Source organism: Hyperoodon ampullatus (genome assembly GCF_949752795.1).
Source record: "Hyperoodon ampullatus genome assembly, chromosome: 10".
Taxonomy (NCBI): Eukaryota; Metazoa; Chordata; class Mammalia; order Artiodactyla; family Ziphiidae; genus Hyperoodon; species Hyperoodon ampullatus.
This window is the reverse complement of record NC_136923.1, coordinates 50,245,737-50,258,405: the sequence shown is the minus strand read 5'-3', so window position 1 is coordinate 50,258,405 and position 12,669 is coordinate 50,245,737. Positions and strand designations below refer to the sequence as shown.

Below are 12,669 nucleotides of genomic sequence, written 5' to 3'. Positions count from 1 at the left end.
CCAGTGGAGAGGATCTGGGCAGGACACCAACAGCACCCACTACCTCGGGGTTCTACCTGCACTGCTTCAGCCAGAGCAGTCATTCCCCTTTTCCATGCTCTACAGTTAGGAATTTTGCTAATTTTTTAGTCAGAAAAAGAGCGCTACATTTGAAAAAAGTTTGATAGACACCCACCGTATGAAAGCATGTTAAGAGCTGTAGGCTATGGGAACTGGCTGCTTACCCCCTAACGCGCCACTGCATCATACCTGCATCATACAGCAGAAGGAGGGTGAACGGGGGGTCTGGGGGGAGAGGTGGTGGCCACGGCTGTTACCCAGTCTAAGCTTCTACTGCTCACCCCATGACAGGCCAATAAACCGAGAGACAAGGCGGGTGTGCTTGGTGGGTACCCTCATCCTTGTGGAACCCATCCTCTTAATTTATTGCTGTGGCTGTAATTACATACAGATGTTCTCTTGACTCAAGACAGTCTGCGTGTATGTAAGGGCTCAGGCCATAGCCTCTGTCACCCCACAAATGGCCAGAGTGAACTCAGCTGGCGAGGAGGGAAGCGCCAGGACCACGCTGGGTTGGCCCAGCCTCTCTCCTCCTCCCATAGCCCCTGCCTCCTTCCCCAGCTGTGGACTTGGATAAAGAAGGCAAAGGAGGTCTTCATATGGTTAAGAATAACTTTGCTCAAACCTACAAACAACTTTTGGGGTTCATTTTGAAACAACCGGGAAATCAAACCTCTAAAAAGGTTGCTGTCCCTCCATTTGGAAGTCATGTTGGCTTGTGAAAAGCAGTCTCTATCCCCTCTGGAAATAAAGGAACAGATGGCCAACCGAAGGTTCAGGAAGGAGGCAGGGACACCTCCCAGCTGTGCGTCTCCTTGGCAGGGGTTTCACGTTCGAGGACATACTCTAGTCCGTGCACAGCATGAGCCTGCCTTTTCCAGCCTATTCCTAGAAGTTTTATTATCCTCCAAACATGCTCATTCCTTTAAAAGTCATTAACAGAAAGGCAGGAAGTTGCTTCACTTCCAAAACCTTGCAGAGAACTACCTTAAAGACCTGGATAGAAAATAGTAAGTGTGTCAAATCAGAGCTATAGTTACAAGTGCTGCAGGTAACCCAAGGAGCCCTGTGCCAGCTGCTTTGGGAACTTGGATAGAAATGACTCTGGGAGAGCTGAAGCCACAGACAGCTGGCCGTAAGATTCCGTAGCTGCTGCCTTCACGCATGTGGGAATCTGCTTCGTCCCTGTCTACTGGGAAGACAAATACAGATTCTTCTGTGTATTGTGTCACAGCAAGCAAAGCCAGCTGCATAATTTACAGATCTAGTGCAAAATGACAATAAGAGCTCCCTGATCAAACATTATTAAGAATTTCGACAGCAACAGCAGAGAATTAAACCAAACCCAGGGCTCTTCTCAGTGCAGGGCTTTGAGTGACCGTACACAGGTGGTGACCCCATGAAGCTGGCCCTGCAGTGCGATCCCCACTACAGGGTTTGGCAGAGCCAGGGAAGGGGAAGGGAGAGGGGACGGACATTTCCCTAGGCCTTGCTGTGCAAAGTGATCCGTGTACATCATTCCATTTCTTCCTCATTTTACTGATGAGGAAACCACAAAGGTCAAGGCTAAGGAAAGCAAAGTGACTTCCCCTGGGGCATGTGACTGATACGAGTCTACACTGAAATTTGTACCCAGTTCTGGCTCTAAGTTCCCGTTGGTTGTTTGCTGGCTGGTTTGCTGCTTCTTTGGTTTACCTTTTCCACATCTACATTCCAAAAGCAGTAACGGCTTGTAGGGAAAGCACTATATCCGTTTTCAAATTTTATTCCCTTATGAGGCTAAAGAAAGGGTAAATATTCAAAAACTATTTTTAGTGAATAAAAGGATTAATACGTTCTCCGGGTCCTGGTTCAGTAGCAACAACAACAACAACAATAATAGTGGAAACACAGGAAGAGAGGATGAAGGAAAGGAGATGGATGGAGGGGGAGGGGAAGAGTGAATATGAAAAGAGGAGAAAGAGGGCAGAGGAAGGACTGATCACTACATACCACTCTCCAGGCCTTATTTTATTTAACCTGCACAGAGCCTTCCCAAACAGCTCTTGTTTTTATGCCCACTTTACAGATGAGAAGCCAGAAGCTTACAACCATTGGTTAACTCTCCTGAGCCTCCCCACTCTGTGCGTAGCTGAGGCTGGGTGCCGAAGGCTGCTCGCTCTCGCTCTTCTGTAAGGAAAGCTATGCAGGTTGTGTCCCGTGTCGGGCTGAGTCGCACCGTCCATCCAGTGGTAGGTATAGTGTTCCCCTCCAGTGAGGCACAGCGAAATCACTGTAGTGCAGATAGTAAGAGCAGGTGCCATGTACTGAGTCCCTGTCACCCAGGTACTTTGAATCCAGTTTCTAATCCTTACAACAGTCCATTTGTGGTAGGTTAATATTTGATCCAAACAACGGGTGAGCAAACTGAGGCTGAGGTGGTAACTCGTCCAGGTGAATGGTCAGCCTTACTTTAAAGGTCGTTAAAGACTCGTCATTCAAATCTAGACCAGGGGTAGGTATTTAATTGCCTTTCCTCACAAAATCCCATTGGTATAACAGATAAAGTAGGTTAAAAGATTATGTCAATGATGATGGTAAAACAAGAAATGATACCATCAGCAGGCCAGAATTTGTGAGGAAATTGTGGAAGATATGAAGTAGAGAGCATTGAAGTAATGGAGAAAGCAGATGAGAGAAAACTTGTCCAAAGCAGATTCTGGAGTTATTAGTTATAGCCATGAGAGCAGATGTTCCCAGCAGAGCTCAGGAGATCCCCCCACCAAGCTGAGACTTAGCACATGCAAAGAGCAAGGGTGGTCTCGGCAGTTACCCACCCAGAGGCTCTGTCATTCCTCCTCATTCCCCAAGGATGCAAAGAGCTAGAAGTATAGGCTCCTGCTGGAGGCTAACACCTCTGGACTTCTGTCTAAACAACCTAAAGCATTAGCCTAGGAAGTCACCCAGAATGGATTCAGGGGCCAGACAGAGGAGAAGAGCCCAAGATAACTCCTGACTTCAAAAACCGTAACTCCAAGACAGAAGGCAGCTCTACCCAGGAATAAAATATATGAAAGCATTCAAATCTCAAAGTGAAACCCTCCATACGTTGGGATTTGTGGGAGCCTCCATCCTGCCTTTTTGATCCCCACCCAGATATCCTAAAGCAGAGGCTGCCTGTCAGCCTTCCCAACTCAGATGGATCCAGGGAGTGATGTACTCAGAGCCTTATCTGCAGAGGAAGTTGATCCCAGCTACCTGTGTGATGAAGCTAGTTTTTCACCCATAAATAAGAACAGACAACAAAAGCATAGGTAAGAAGGACCAGAGCGCACAACTAAATAAACTAACCGAGAGAAATGAGAGATAACACAAGGATTATGACTAAAGTAACTTTTTTTATTGAAGTATAGTTGATTTATAATGTTTTAATTTCTTCTGCATAGCAAGATGATTCAGTTACACATATATATACATTTTTTATATATTCTTTACCATTATGATTTGTCACAGGATATTGAATATAGTTCCCTGTGCTATACAATGGAACCTTGTTGTTTATCCACTCTCTATATAATAGTTTGCATCTGCTAACCCCAAACTCCCAACCCATCCCTCCCCCACCCCCCCCCTCCCCCTTGGCAACCACAAGTCTGTTCTCTATGTCTGTGAGTCTGTTTCTGTTTTGTAAATAGGTTTGTGTCGTATTTTAGATGCCACATATGAGTGATATCATATGGTATTTATCTTTCTGTTTCTGACTTACTTCACTTAGTACGACCATCTCTAGGTCCATCCATGTTGCTGCAAATGGCATTATTACAGCTGAGCAATATTCCATTGTATATATGTACCGTATCTTCTTTATCCATTCATCTGTCGATGGACATTTAGGTTGTTTCCATGTCTTGGCTCTTGTGAATAGTGCTGCTGTGAACATAGGGGTGCATGTATCTTTTGGAATTAGAATTTTGTCTGGATATATGCCCAGGAGTGGGGTTGCTGGATCATATGGCAACTCTATAAAATTACTTTCTAATTGGTATCTTCAGAGAGATTCAAGAAGTATTGTGACGATATCAAAAGAATTGGTTTCTATTTTTTTTTTAAAAAGGGACAACCAATGTTAAGAATGAATTTTTGGAAAAAAATAAGATTTCCAAAATCTAAAAAAAAATTAATGCAAGGCCTGAAAAATACAACGAACAAATCTGAAGACTGCATCAGTAAAATGGAAGGTAAAGTAGGGTAATTTCCCAAAAGAGATAGAAAAGGCAAGATAATTTATAAGCGAAAGGTCTGGAGATACTGAAAGTGGAAACAGGAAGCCAACGGGTCATCTCCACTAGGACAGAACAGCTGAAATGGAGGTCAGAAGATAATTAAAAAAACAAGTAGAAAAAATTTAAGGATTTTTTAAATATGAAAAATAAATAAAGAAAATTAATAAAAAGTTAAATAAAAAAAATTGGATTCAGAAGTGTTCAAAATGAAAGCAATTTGTGAGCAATAAAAGTCAAATATAAGTAAGTGTCAAGCAGTAAAAGCAAAAATATAAGAATGATATGAAAAGTAAAATTGAAAGAACTATACATACACAATTAGCAGAGTCATAATGACCTTTCTAAACTTCAAGAATAGAGAAAAATCCCTAAATGTCTCCAGAAATTAAAAAACAGGTGACCTTCTCATAATGAGAATGAGTCACATCACGCTGAGTGTAAAAGTCAAAGGCACCATGGTTTCAGATTCTAAGGGAAGAGTACATTCAACTTGGAATCCAAAATCAAGACATTGGGATGACTCCGGAAAAGAAAGTCATCATCTCTCTCGAAAGAGCATAGATACAAATTAAATACTGCATAAAACATTCACAAAGCCATCAGTATATTAAAAAATGAATTTCTTATAACCAAGGAGAATGGACCCCCAAAAAGCATGGGCAGCAAAGCATTTAAAATGTATGTAATTCCCTACTTTGATTTAAAAAAAACAAAGGAGAAAATTGCTTTTACTCCACTGATGCAGAATCAATTGGAATTCCCGATTATCAGAAAGATTCCTGGTACACTAGGATGTATTTACTTGCTAAAGACTCTCCACCAGAAAATTGAAGCAAACACCCCATGTAGCAGTGAATCATGAGTCCCCTTAAAATGAGGAACAAGACAAGCTCACCCTTGCCTGTGTTACTCAACAATGCTCCAGAAATGCCAGGATGGAAAAATAAGCAAGAAGAATAAATAGTGAAATGAAGAGACAAAATTGCCATGACAAGCAGTTCATATGAAAGTCTGTTTAAAATAATCAAATGAAACTCTCATGACTAATATAAGCCAATCCTGTATATGACAAGCTCAAAATACAAAATCCATTAATTTTCTTTACACCGGCAAAAACTATGACATACTGAAGAATATCTTTCACAAGAAGTATGTATGTGCAATGTGAAGAAACATGCCAACATTATGGAAAGCAAATAAGGAGATCTAAATTAGTGTAAAGGCATGACATTTTTTAGATGAGAAGAACTAATACTGTAAAGATGTCAATCCACTCTAAATAAATACATAAACTCAAGTGAATTCCAATCATATAACAACAGCATGTTTTGTTTTGTTTTGTTTTGTTTTTTTGCGGTACGCGGGCCTCTCACTGTTGTGGCCTCTCCCGTTGCGGAGCACAGGCTCCGGACGCGCAGGCTCAGTGGCTGTGGCTCACGGGCCTAGCCGCTCCGCGGCATGTGGGATCTTCCTGGACCGGGGCACGAACCCGTGTCCCCTGCATCAGCAGGCGGACTCTCAACCACTGCGCCACCAGGGAAGCCCCCAACAGCATGTTTTTTAAAAATGAAAACCAGCAAGTCCATTCCGCCATCCTTCTTGGGGAATTAGTGGCAGTTCTCTAAGCCACAGCCCTTCATTTGTAGTATTGGGATCATAATGAAACCTACTTCAAAGGGTAATTGTGACAATTAAATGCATAACACATGCAAAGCACTTAGCACAATACCCAGCCCATAAGTTGCACCCACCAATATTAGTTTTTATTATATTACTCTTATTAAATGTACCTGTGCATGCAGATATACGTATGATAATATTCATTCAAGCAGTGCTTGCAATAGCTAAAATTGGGCAGCCTCAAGTTTCCATCACTATTATAATGATTAAGTACAATGCACTATATCCACAGCATGGAGAAATATTAATAAAATTAGTTATTTCTGTCTATAATCTGACATGGAAAAAGCATATCACAGGACAAAATGTGTAGGATAATTCATGTATGTAAAAAGTATCAAAATAAATAGATGATGGAAATTTTTTACTTCTTTTAATTGAAGTGTTTATTGAAATAATTATAGATTCATATGCCATTATAAGAAATAATACAGAGAGCTCCCTTGTACATTACACCCAGTTTACTCCAGTGATAACATTTTACTAAATTATAGCATAATATCATAAGCAAGACATTGACATTAATAAAATCCACCTATTTTATTCAGATTTCCCAAGTGTTACTTGTACTCATTTTTTAAAATAAATTTATTTTTTTTTATCTATTTATTTATTTTTGGCTGCGTTGGGTCTTTGTTGCTGTGTGCAGGCTTTCTCTAGTTGCAGCGAGCAGGGGCTACTCTTTGTTGCAGTGCGTGGGCTTCTCATTGCGGTGGCTTCTCTTGTTGTGGAGCACAGGCTCTAGCCTCACGGGCTTAGTAGTTGTGGCTCGCAGGCTCTAGAGCACAGGCCCAGTAGTTGTGGCGCACGGGCTTAGTTGGTCCATGGCATGTAGGATCTTCCCGGACCAGGGATCGAACCCGTGTCCCCTGCATTGGCAGGCGGATTCTTAACCACTGCGCCACCAGGGAAGTCCCTACTTGTACTCATTTTTAAAAAAATTTTACTGGAGTATAGTTGATTTACAATGTTGTGTTAGTTTCAGGTAGACAGCAAAGTGAATCAGTTATACATATACATTTATCCACTCTTTTTCTTTTTAGATTCTTTTCCCATATAGGCCATTACAGAGTACTGAGTAGAGTTCCCTGTGGTATACAGCAGGTTCTTATTAGTTATCTATTTTATATATAGTAGTGTGTATAGGTCAATCCCAATCTCCCGGTTTATCCCTCCCCTCCTCATCCCCTGGTAATCGTAAGTTTGTTTTCTACATCTGTGACTCTACTTCTGTTTTGTAACTAAGTTCATTTGTACCCTTTTTTTTAGATTCCACATATAAGCAATATCATATGATATTTGTCATATATTCATTTGATGGAAATTTTTCAGTAAAACTATATGTGAGTAAATTCATAGAAATTCACTGGTGCCTGGAAATGGAATTTTGGATGAATGACAAATGAATTCATATGTAGATAAATGAATCACACGGACTTGGGTTTGATTCTTGGCTCTGCCATTCAAAAGCTGTGATCTTAGGTACATCGTTTAACCTCTCTAAGCCTCAAGTTCCTCATCAATACAATGGGATTTATATTACTTCTTTTTCAGGGTTGAGACAAACATTACATGAGGAAGCATGTATAGATTTCTATCACAGTACCTGGTATATACTATATGTTCACTTAAATGAGAGCCATTAGGTCTATTCAAAAAGTTGTATGACATTTTACAGCTAAAACAGGCTGGAATCCTATTTCCCTATTTGGGTAGACTATTGCTTGTTTTATTAAAAAACAGCAACACCTTAGTACCTGCCAGAAATGCAAGGCCTTTCCTGCTGCATAAATGTAACAGACAGTCCCAGTGGTTCTCAAAGGTATCATGCTTTAATTTCTGGCACAGATTCTAATTAATTGGGACAAGCCAGATCCCATAAACGAAAAGTGCTGTAACCTGGGGGTGACAACTAATAACTCATAGCTGTTCAGAATTCCATTTCAAGAGCGGGTACAGCCCCAGGAGACCGCCTCCATGACCAGATTTCCAGAGGAGACAGTCCCTGCGCATTTCCTGGGGCTTTTACTGCCTTTATATGAACAGCCTCATTAATGCCATTGTATTTATTTAGTTAAGGTAACACACCGCTATGAACCACCGAAGTTCAACGGCTTAACACAAAGAATACGTTTATTTCTCTCATCTGACAGTCCAAAGTGGGTGTATGACTTTCTGTTGCTGCATAACAAAATACCACAAATTTAGCACCTTAACACATCTATTTAACCTCACAGTTTCTGTGGGTCAGGAATCTAGGTACAGGTTAGTCGGCTCCTTTGCTTAGCATCTTCCTAGGATGAGGTTAAGGTGTCAGCCAGCTCTAGCATCTCACCTGAGGCTCGGGGTCCTCTTCCAAGCTCACTGGTTGTGGGAAGAATTCAGTTGCTTGCAGCTTCATGGCTAAGGTCCCCATTTCCTTGCCAGCTGGAGGCCAGGGATGCTCTCAGTAACTAGAAGCCACCTTGGTCCCAACTGGAAGCTTACTTCTTCAAGCTTACTTCAACAGGACGGTCTCACTCCAGCCTGCTAGGATGGCGTTTTATACAACACCGCACAGTAATAACCCTGGAGTGATGATCCCATCACTCTTCTCATACAATGTAATCTAACCAAGGAAGTGACTATCCCATCATATTCACAGGTCCCTCCCATACTGTAGGGGAGGGCATAATGTGCTCTTGGCTCCCCTAAGACCTTGTTATCTTCTTCTCCTGCCCCCTCCTTCCCCCTTCATTTCCTCCTCCTTCATCTACCGCTAGTTCAGTCGGTCTCCACCAGGGAGCGCCATACGTTTCCGACACTCTGTTAGTTGCCTACTCCAGAGCCATTTACTCCTTTCTCCTTCCTGATAAAATGCTAATACTGCTCTGGTGCCCACCCTTCTCTCTACCGCCCTGTTCTTCAGGAAACAGTGTTCTCAGCCCATGCACCAAGAAGGTAAATCCTGACTGGTCTAAGTGGATCATTCTCCTTGCCAGTGATTGGTTTAGGAAGGACATGTGGTTACAGTTCTGGCCAATAAGAAGGGAAATCTGATGGTGAGCTTGAGGGAAAGGTTTTCCAGGCAGGCTGGTAAGAACAGACATAAGGGGAGATGCCATCACCCTCCTGCTACTGAATATTTGCAAACTGGCAGCCATTTTTTTGACCATGAGGGAAGCCAGCTTTAAGGCTGGGATGAAAAAGGCAGAGTAATCTGATAGAACCTGAGTCCTCTGTGATGTCATTCTGCTGCTGAATTAGCCATCCCTAGTGACTCCTGCATTACGACCTCATGTTATGTGAAGCAGTATCATTATGCTTAAGCCAGTTTGAATCTAGGTTTCCTACCACTTGCAGTCATAGGTACCTAAATGATTGTATGTGGCTGGGGGGATATCAATCTTAAGTTGTGGCACCCACCCCAGAGCAGAGTGAATCAGTGTGAAATATTGTGGTTCCCTTGCTTTACATACTGTAGTTGGAAATATTAATGATGCTGATGAAGATAATGATAATAACAGCAGTTACACAGAGAGGAGTTACCTCTGTCCAGGGAATGATGTCAAAGTTACCAGCATGAAATTTGCAAAATCCATTGCCCCTGATTTTACTGAATGGCATCTAGAAGGATATAAGTATAGATTTGACATGTTCCCTATAGTCTTCCAGATTCAGTGCTCCCTGGTTTGAAAATCCAGAGTAAATGTGCCAAGACAGACTTCAGAGGAGATGGTAATGATTTGGCGTTAAGATCTTGACTGAGTGCCTCTCTCCAATTCAAATCAAGGGAGCAGGGTGGTCCAAATCAGAATTTAGCTGGTTTATGCATATTGGGCCAACAGTATTGATTTTCCCCATATAAAATGCACTCTAAATGTTCTTTTTAATTTTGTTTGTTTGTTTGTTTTGCCATAAACATGCATCCCAACAGTATGGATGATATAAACCGTGCGGGCGGTCCTTGACCCAGAAAACCAAGTGAACTCTTGGGGAATTATGTCCATCGGAAGTTTAGTTGGCTAATAATGCCGAAACAATTCATCTGCTTCTACACAGTGACTATAACTTGAAAGGTATCTTGGAGCCACTCAATCCATTCACACACATCTGGAGGAAGAAATAGAGAAGGCAAGTCACGCATTAAGTTATCAAGGTAAAATACTCTAGGTAAACGGTTCCATAAAGCCAAACAGAATGAACATTCAACAGGCAGAATATGGAGAAATCTGTCAGCCTTCCATTTATATTTTACATAAATCCAATAAACAGATGAGGCAAAACTAGGGCATTTTGCAAAACTTGAGAGATTCGTTCAAGTCACATTGCTTGGGATAGATTAGCAGTTAGTCTCTAACAAGAATGGAATTTTTTCTTTTCAAGGTATATGGAAATGAGAATGGAAGCCAAACATCATCTGGGGTGGTCTATTTTTAGAGAAAGTGATTTGCTGAGGGTATTTGTCATTCATTCAGGAGGACAGCAAGCCCTGAGCCATGGCAGGCATCAGTAGTAATAGCCAGCTCTTGCAAGGAAAAGAAAATAATCCTTCCATTCTTGAAAATCATTAAAAAGGAATGTTATCAAGTCAAAGGCAAGCAAGACAGGCAGCAAGGGAATGAGAAAATTTAAAGCATTTTCTGTATCTATGCACGTATGGACCGTAAATGTAGATTTTCTAGTGTGTGTGTTCAGTGGGTTACGTGTGTCTGTATTACATGTTTCTGTGAATGTAAGTGATAATAGCTAATATTTAGTGGGTTTATTCTATGTCTCAAACTCTGTGCTAAAAGCTTTATGGAGATTATCTCTTTGCAATATCTCTACAGCCTATGTTTTCCATTCATGAAGAGGTTAATAGAGCTATTAGAAATCAAAACCAGGCCTCAGACCCAGACAGCTTGACCATTTCAGGCAGTCAGCTCCCCAGAGCCCTCTGCCACTGATTACATTACCATGCTGCAGAACAACCATATTTATATGTGTCTTTGTGTATTTTTCGTTTGTTTTGGAGACAGTCTTAAAGGGGAGCAGTTCTCTCTATTATCTGCACTGCATTAAAATAGTATCAGTAAGTATATTTCTCACAAACACACCTATCTTCTTGGTAACATATTACTGGGTTCAGCAGCAAAATGAGTTTGAAAAGCTAAAATCTCAGAGTGTTTGTTTGGATTCCTGGTTGTTGTTTGTCTTCATCTTCAGGCAGAGCCCACACAGTTCATTCTGGTGCCTTGCATCTGGCCTCTGGATGGTGAAAATCGGTGTGATGTTTGGGACTGGAAATTTAGGGGATTTGAACTCTCTTTAACCACATCTTTACATGGATCTCTAGTAGTCATCTCAAAATTAGCCCATCAAAAACAAATGCCCAGTATTCATCTCCTCTCCCCATCAGACATGCTTCTTCCCACTGTCCATCATCCCAGTAAATGGCCATTTCTCCAATGGCAGCTGCTCAGGACAAAAATCCTTGGATTCATCTCTGGCTTCTCTCTTTTCCTCACACACCACATCCAACTCACTAAGAAACCCTACTTCAGAATATGCCCAGAACACACCACTTCTTACTATTTCCACTGCCATAGCCCTTGCTTAAGCCATCATCTGTCTATGAAAATGTTAGTCCTTTCTCCATGCATAAACCAGTGCAATCCTTTACAGATACAGATCACTCAAAGTCAGGCAGTGACTTTCCATCACACTGAGAATAAATGCAAAGTCCTCCCCCAAGGCCTCTGAGGTCCTGCAGGACCAGCCTCTGCATGTGTAACCTTATCTTTATCCTCTGCCTCCTCAACTCCCTCTCGGTCTGTCCTAGTCACCGGTGCTCAAACTCCTTGGCATTCCTCAAACACACAGAACTTATTTCCAGCTTGGGCTGGGAGGATGACCAGGATGAAAGGGTGCTGGTGGGGATGTTCTAAAGTGGCCCTTAAAAGAAGTATCCAGGACAGCCAGGCAATATTTGGCCAACAAAGTTGCACCCTCATCATAGGAATTGAAACCATGGCAGCTACACCCAGGAGAGTGTTCCTCCAGGGTGAGGTCTTTGAAAGGCAGTGATCAGAGTCCCCATATCTCCATTAAGCCAAGGGATATGGCTTTGCAGGTGGCACACATATACCTTGTGATGAGGTGACAAGGGCAGGGCACAAGCATGGATTTGGCAGTCTTGAGAAACCTGAATTTGATTCCGACTCCGCTGCTTACTGTCAGCATAACTGTGGGCAGACACTTAACCTTTTGGAGTCTCATTCTCCTCATAGTTCAGAATTTTGCAGTGATTTACTCTCCTGCAATAATAGTTTGGGTTTGTCAAAAATCTGCATATACCCATGGGAGGGTAGCATGTAAGTGCTGTACCAGTTAAGAATATCAGCTGGACAAGTTAAAGAAAAATTTGGTTAAAGGGACCAAAAAATCCAACTTATAGTAATTTAAACAAGTATGGGTTCGTTTTTCTCACATAGTAAGAAGCTTAGAGTTAAGAAATTGCTGGCCTTAGCTTAGCTACTCAGCAAAGCCATCACGATCTTCCTTTTCTCTGGCACCTTGGCCTGTTGGCTTATGGCCCCATTGTCATGGGACAGCAAGAGGGCTGCTGCAGCTCTAGACATCATGTCTGTGTTCAAGACAAGAAGGAAAGAGAGAAAGGTAGGAGCAACCAAGTCTTCCCTCTTTT

The 12,669-nt window shown here is 41.9% G+C and overlaps 1 protein-coding gene across 1 annotated transcript in view; it reads left to right on the top strand.

Annotated features, from left to right (window-relative positions):
- STAC (SH3 and cysteine rich domain) overlaps positions 1–12,669 on the top strand; it is a gene marked incomplete at both ends in the record, with an annotated part of 100,673 nt that overhangs the window by 15,849 nt on the left and 72,155 nt on the right.